The following is an 8,300-nucleotide window of genomic DNA, read 5'->3' on the forward strand; positions in this document are numbered from 1 at the left end:
AAATAAATCTGTTTCCATCTACAAATCTCTCTGATCTGCATAGTATCATATTAGTCCCAGCAAAGATCCACAGACATCAAGAGACAATTGACACTGGACACAGTGGCTTCTCAAGTGTGGATCATTTTCCATTAGTGAGTCACTGAGACAGCGGGAGCAGAGTTGTACAATAAAATTGCCACAGCAGCCGGGGATGGATTAACACTAAATGGGACCTGGATCAGCCACAAGTGCGTGGCATCAAAATGACTCGCTTGTTTCTGGGAGGTTCAGGTTGGTCTTTGCAGAAATTCTGGGGTCTCTTTTGGCTCCTAGGACTCAGCTCAGCCCATCTGCTTGATCCTGCCTAATCTGCTACTGACTACATTGCCGTAGAAATGTCATGCAAAGTTCAGCGCTGCAGGCAGATGGCGTGTCAAAGAAAAGCAGTGATCAGACTGACATGTTGCAGGATTTCTGATTTTCATGGGAGACCCCAGGAAACTGCTGTCAGTGGAATCAGACAGTGAAGTGAATCCAGATGATTGTTGAAAGAGAGGGTAAAAAGCCGAGGAACACTTGAGCAATTTAGCCTGCTCTAATACTCTGCATCTCCAAGAGAAAGATGTGATGTCTGGGTTCCCCTCCCATAGTGTTATACACTGCACTAATTCACACAACTGATGAATATCTAAACAGGCACAATTACGGCCCATTATATGGGGAATATTTAAATAATCATATTGACCTGAGGCTTTGCTTGTCATTTGCAATATTGAAAATAACTTGCATTTCTATAGCATTTTTCATTCCCCCCCCCCCCCAAGATCCTAACGAACATTACAGAAGTCCTACTAAACAGAAATCACTTCTCTCACCATTAAACAAACAAACACAGCTGCCATGTTTTGGGGCAGAAAGTGGCAGATGTTGAACAGCAAGGTTTAGGATAGCAAGTGAAAGATACTATATCCAATAAAAACTCAAGGTGACATGGAGAAAGTCGGATGTAACTATTCATAGTGCCAAACATGCCCTGCGACCTTCAGGACCTGAGTACTGAGCAACCAACCGACGCCCCCTGGATTTGCACCCCGCAAACAGGAGCGTGAGCTGTGGGAGCTCGGTGGATCTTAAAATCAAACAGCATTACGTGAAAGCACACTAGGGGATCTTCAGTGAGCGCCAGCAGAGTCTGCATGGACAAATTAATGCGCAATGCATTAGTGTACTCTACACATCACACCCCTGGAGTGCACATTACCACATCATGTGGACAAGTCCTCAGAGTGCTTCCTTTTCTGAATATTTTAGAGGGACAAATTGATTTCCAGTGCAGCTCCTGAAATGACTTGGTGGATATGTATTGTCACATCTTAAAACATAGAAGAATGACAGCGCATACCTTGTGCTCCTCATGGTTTTATGCACACAGGTTTAAAAGCACCTCTGGGTGACTGGATGGCACAGGGCGAGATAAAGGGCTATGGAGTCTTGCATCCCTAGATCCTCATTTGACTCCAAGCCAAAGACCCTTTTCTCCTGCTGCAGAATCTAAGTTCCTGGTGTCCTGTGCAGGGGTGAAATGCACACTTGTGCAGAGACCACCCGGAAGGCCTGTGTGTGATTTAAGGGATGCAAAGGCCTCTGGCTGGCCCCTCCGCACAGGGTGGATTTCACCCTGGAAAAATAGGGCTCTGCATAATTAGTAACTGAAAGTAGCTATCATCAGTGGTTCCCTATTGGCCCATTCATATTGCAGTTGATGAACCCTGTACAGTTCTCAGGGCACAAACATTTCTGTTTCTTACACACACACACACACTCTCTCTCTCTCTCTTCCCAGTCTGCAGCTACTCAGTGGCTGCCTCTACACAGACAAAGGAGACAACGTGTATGGAGACACAATTACTCCCTCAGTCCTAGAGATGGACCCTCCAGGGCAGGGATGTTTGAGAAGGAGATTTTATTTTTCTACTGGAAATTTTGAAATTTTTTATGGTTTTTCCCCAGAATGTCCCATAATATTTTAAAAAAATAAAAATAAAAAATCAAACAAGCATTGGATTTTGTTTTTTGGGGAGAGTGGGGGTGGAGGGGTTGTGAAGGGGGTTTAGTTGAAAAACCAAGACATTTCAAATGAAATTAAAGCGTTCTCACAGAAATATTCACTTCCCTCAAAACACCATTTTCCATTAAAAAAATAGAAATTTTTTTATCAGCGTTAATTATGGCAGAGCTAGATGAATCATATACTCTTGTAGATCAAACCTAAACTTTGGATCTGGACTTCATGGATAAATGCAGAGGGACAGATGTTCAACCATGGTGTTTAAGAATATTTTCATTTCATAGATTCATAGAGATTAGGGCCAGAAGGGATCATTAGATCACTTCGACTGACCTCCTGTATATCACAGGCCATTGAATTTCACCCAGCTACCCCTATATTGAGTCCTATAACTAGTGTTTGCCTGAAAAATCTCTCCCCCTTGACAAGGTCATATGGGACCAAGGGTTTTTTTCTGCATGTGTTTGTGCGTGTAGAGTAGAGGGGAAGGGGGAAGAAGTAAAGGATGCAAAGCCACCAGATGGAAGCAACAGAGGATGATTACAGCATTAAGTGGAGGGAAATTGGCCCAGTGACTTTTGTGCCCCTCTTGTCTCAGCAAGGCTTTATTTGCTTTCCCCTCTTCCTGTCAGTCCCTGTGCCTCTTCAGGTCTTCACTATTAAATTTGGCAGGAAACTTATTAATTTGATTGCTCGTAGGAGTTGCCCAAAGATAAATACATGCAGCTTAATAAACCTTGTTAGCAGGAAGGAAGGAGAGAACATTTAATTAATGTACTGTAGTAATGGTTGCAAAGCACTTTTGAAGATGAAGAGTGCCATGAGTAGGATGCTGCCCTCAGAAGTCATGCACATGTATCTGAGGGGAGAAGATAGCTTTAAATATTACTTCAGTCTTTCAGGGAATAAGTAGCACACATAATGACTTCTTTTGGCTGCATGTAGGAGTGAGGGAGCTCACAGATACTCTACCCCGTTGCATCCTGGGAGTGTTGTTGTTGCAGAAGGTACAGGGAAATGGGACTTCTGAACCCTTTGCCTTGTATGTGTTGGCTCACAAGGCAGCTGGTGGTAAAATTGTTGAGCCATCGGTCTAGGCTTGTGTGACTGCCTTCCTGTAGAATTTTCTCTTCAGGGCAGGTGTATATATTCCCAAGGAATGGAGGGTGGCCCTGGAGTCCTTTAGAGTGTGTAAGGATTCATCTGGCTTCTGGTTAAAAAGATGAGTTTCAACAAAGGGCAGGACCTCCGTGGAAAACCCCGCAGTGGGAGGCCATGATTCATGGCACATTGTAATGGCAGTAGCCATTGCCTTTGAAGATGTATCTGCTGCATCTACTGCTGATTGAAGAGTGGTCCTGGCAACCAGATTGCCTGCCTTAGTGACAGCCTGAAATTGAGCTCTGTCCTGTTGCAGAAGCTATGCAATAAAGTCAATGAATTTATAATAATTCATACTTAGCCATCAGTGTTTGGTAATTGGCTATTCTGAACCAAAGGTGAATAGAAGTGAAGACCGTCCTTCCCAATAAATTGAGTCATTTATCCCTTTATTGACCAGATTGGATCTAGGCTGTTGCTGGCCAGATGTCTCCATAGCAGCCTGGACAACCAAGGAGTTAGGAGCAGGATGAGAAAAGAGAAATTATACCCCTTTGGCTGGGACAAAATAACATTTTTCTGGCCTCTTGGGGTAGGGGCCCAGATCTTGGGGATATACCAGACTGTTCTAGCTGGTTCGGCTGGATCCAGAGAATTGGAGGATGTCCAGGAGTTTATGCTGAGAATCCTGAACTTACCCCCCCCCCGCCCCAGGAAGATCTGTAACTTCTCTGACGCCATATGTAACAGTTCCTGGAATTGTGTATGGTCATTGGGGAGGATGGGGATACTGGAGCAATTGCTTCCTTCAATGATGAGAACAGCCTCACTGGTACCAGCGGAACTGCCAGATCTGCTGCATAATTCTCCTCTTCCAGGCGGTCAGGAGGAAGTGCTGCCTGTCCTCTCACAGGGGAAAGATGGACTGACTTTCTAGTGGATCATGTTGTCTCTGCAGGGTGGTATGGGTCCTACAGTCCCCACTATAGCCAGTAAGACAGGTCAAAGGGTGATTGTGGAGGACTCCAGGCCATGGGGTTCCAAGGCAGGTGCTTAGGCAGAGATTGGTTCCAGACTGACCCAGGTCCCTTGTCTGGGAAGGAATGTCCCAGAGGAGGAGACATTGGTTCCTCAGATAGTTTAGAGGCTCCCAAGGAAGAAAATATTGATTCTGGATCTATTGGCAGAACCAACAGTTCCGCTGGAGGGAAACCATGGCTGGAAGCTGGAATAGGAAACAGACTCCGCCCATAAATTGCATCTCCTGGTGGAGTCAGGACCTCCCTAGAGAGGGACCTGATCGAGATGGAGATTGAGGATCCAGGAGAGCAAAAATGTCCTCGGGCGGAGCATAAGACTCTACTCTTCATGGAGTGTGAGGGGTCCTGTCAGAGCTGGAGCCGTTACAGTGTGTGCCGCCGTCAGGCAAGGCAGAGCCAGTACCATTGGTGGCTGAGGCTCCCGACGGTTTCATTTTGTTGGTGCAGTCGGTTCCCGGAGCTGAAGGCTTAGTTGGTACTGGAGGCACTGCTGCCCACAGCGCGCAATCTGGTACTGATACAGCCCTGGATTTGTGGGCTGTCTTGCCACGACCCTGTGATTTAGGACATTCTCAGTCCCCATGGGCTGAGCAGGAAGACTCGACTTAGGCAGGGCTGCACCTAACTTCTTTGAAGCAGATTTAGAGCATTTATGAGAATGCTCCCTGCCCTCCCAACAAGTCCCCAGTGAGGGATCTGTGGGGATAAATTCCCTTGCTCCTAAGTTGGATCTCACAGCAGCAGGTGCAGTCCTTGCTGATGTAGGCAGTGGGGTCTCTTGGCCTGTGTCTGACTGTAGCCTCACGGTCGTCTCCATTAGGTGCTTCTTAAGGCAAAGATCCTGCCCTTGACGGACACGAGTGGGGAACAAGTGGCAGATACTGGGCCTGGCCACAACATGAGCTTCCCCGAGGCAGCATTCATATTTGTTGCTGACTGAGAAGGAGCGTGAACAAGCAGCACAGAATTTGAAACCCGGGGTCCTGGGCAAAGTTCAGTACCCACAACAGGGCAGGGAGGGTGGGGGTGGGGGTGGGGGGGAGAGAAAGGGTAATTCCCCAGGATGGGGAATCTAACTAACTATCAAACTTAGATAAGAACTATCAGATAAAATTCTTTAACTATTTACAAAAAATATATACCTATGTATTTACAGATTGAAGAATAAAGGAAGATGAAGCTTGGACAGTGGAGGTTCCGACCCAGGCCATGTAGTGACAGGAAGGAACGGGAGAGGTGGTCAGTCCACTCTGCCCTTTATCTCCTTGGTTGGAAGCATGAGGAGAGTGAAGGCAAATGTGGGGCCCAACAGACCTGGTTTTCAAGAATTTTCCAGTTCCGGGTGCATGGCGCGCACATGTACCCACCGCAGAATACACACAGGCCCCAGCACTCAAAGAAGGAAAATCACCAGAGAGATTTTCAGAATTGTTCAGCAGTCAGTGCTCAGCAGCTTCCCTTGTTCTTCCACTGAGCACTTTCCAAAAATCTGGTCCTTCGTGTTGTTGGGATACACACAGAGTTAGGGTGCCGTGCTCCGGTGTCACGCGCACTGCTGCACTGGCCTGCTGCAATGCAACCAGGGCTAAATCTTGTTGGAAAGTTATGTGTACATGAATGCCATGTCGGGATCTCCTAACATCTCCGTGAGCTAGGGGCCTGATCCTGAGAACTCTTACTCATGCAACTAGCCTTTACTCACACCAGCAGACCCGTTGAGGTCAATGGCGCTATACATGAGTGAAGGTTGTAGCTCTGAGGTGGAGTGTTAAAGAAAAAAGCTGGAACAAATAAGAAAGGGGACCGGAGCCCGAGGAAAAAAATAGTACTACTGAACATGGTAGTTCTGGTTTGTGCCCCACTTCTTCTCACTCTTTTGGTTGGAGCCTTGATGTGCTTCTGTAATAGGAACCACCACCAAAGCAAGGTCACCTAGCAAGTCTGTGGCAGAGTCAGGAGCACAACATGGAGCTCTGGACCCTTGGGCCTTATCTATACAGGGGTTTTAAGCCTCTGGTGTAGCAGCACCAATGCAAACCCCTCCTGGTGCAATGCAGCTACACGGACCAGAAAACAGGCTAAGGTACAGCATTGCAAAAGTCTGTACTAGAAGTTTGCATTGCATTGGTATAGCTATACACCAGTGACTAAAAGCCCCAATATAGACAAAGCCTCAATCCTGTTCTTTAATTACAAGACTGTACTTCCTACAAACTCTTTCCCTTCCAGTGATTAGCTCTCCAACTGGCATACTCTAGCATATAAAGAAAAAACCATGACTTCATAGCTTGCTTTTGTGACTTTGCAGGATGGCTCCATCCTGTGATGAAAAGATTGCATTGCATCCAAATGTGAATTTCTTTAACAGAAGTCATTCAACTTTTTTCACCCAGATGGGTTATACCAGCACCTTAATGATTTATTCTAGCTAAAGAACCTAAGAAAATTCTTGAGAGCGCTTCTCCTGTCAGCTTAGTTAATCCACTTCTGTGAGAGGCAGTAGCTAAGTCAGGAGAAGCGCTCCCGCCGACACAGCGCTGTCTACACCAGCGCTTCAGTCAGTAGAACTACATCGCTCAGTCATGTGGATTATTCACATCCGTGAGTGACGTAATGATACAGAAGTAATTCTGTAGTGTAAACTAGGGCTTACAGAGACCCTCCCCAGCATACCCTATAACCAGGTGATTAGAAGGAAAACCAGGGTTCAAGTTCCTTTTTGCTACCTAAATCTCCTTGGGAATCAAACCTGAAAAATCAAAATGTTTTGTTGCACGAATGATAAAATGAACCATTTTGACATTTCCAAAAAGTTTTCTTTTTGACAGAACTTTGCCAAAATCTACACAAATTCACCCAATGTTTCAGTCGATCCAAGTCCGCATTTTTCAGTGGAAAAAAAGTTTAGTCTGAAAAATTTCACTCAGCTTTAGCTGTAACCCATACCTTACCCTCCACATGCAAGTCAGACCCACTATCCTGCTGGGGGCCAAGGAGCTCACTGTACCTGGTTCAGCCCCACACCCCCTGAGTCAGAAACCTCACCCTTCTTCCCAGGGGCTCTGCCAATGCTCACAGTCCTCCTAGCCACCCTCTAGTTCATACTGGATTACTGACTCCCAGGGAGCCCCTCTCTGTTTGCTACCCCACTTTACTGGGCCACAGGCTGTTCTGGTTTTCCCTCCAGCAGGCCTTCTTGTCCTTTGTCACTCATCTGCTCCAGCTGGGGAGGCAAGATAAGTCTGGCACAGATGCAGCTGAGCCCTAACACTCCCCACCCCTTAAAGGCCCAGCTCATACTGGGAAAGCCCCAAGCACTTGGCGCACGGCCCTAACAGTCCTTCACATTTCTGGAGTCTCAGGGAGAAGTGGTAGCCAGTACTATCTTTTCAACTATGGCTGTCCAAGATGCCATGTGATTTTTCTACTTCATTTAAAATATCATGGTAAGCCAAATTCTAGCCTTCCCCCCACCTCCTCAAGGATTAAAGATGTAATATTTTTCTTCTTCCATTAGCAAATAAAAATAAATTGGAACACACTGGTATTTTAGGCAAAGGTGTCCTAGAACTGTTCAGATCAGAAGGTTTTAACAATGGTCAGATTTTTTAAAAAATCATTAGCAACTAAAACTTGTGAATATCATTATTTTCAGCTTCGCTTAAAGGGATAACATCAGTGGTTCTCAAACTTCTGTAATAATGGCCCTTTTCACAGAGCAAGTCCCTGAGTGTGACCCCCCACCTCTCCCCATCCCTGTATAAATTAAAAACACTTTTTAAATATTTAACACTATTATAAATACTGGAAGCAAAGTGGGGTGGGAGTGGAGGGGTGGCAGCTTGCAACCCCCCCATGTAATAACCTTGCAACCCCCTGAGTGGTCACAACCCCCAGTTTGAGAACCCCTGGTCTATATAATCAGGCAGAAGATACGAGTTAAAGGTTGTTTCAGGGACACTAGACTCTGAATTCCCCTGCCAATTTTGGGGGTTTTGTAAATTCAAGTTTCCTATACTATTAGATATCCTTTTCTCTTCCCTGTTGCTGGGTGAAAGCTCCACACAAACAAAAGGGAGGGGAATTACTATGCCTCCACTTTTGCAAAC

The sequence above is a fragment of the Lepidochelys olivacea genome (genome assembly GCF_965140295.1).
Source record: "Lepidochelys olivacea isolate rLepOli2 genome assembly, chromosome: 3".
Lineage (NCBI taxonomy): Eukaryota > Metazoa > Chordata > Testudines > Cheloniidae > Lepidochelys > Lepidochelys olivacea.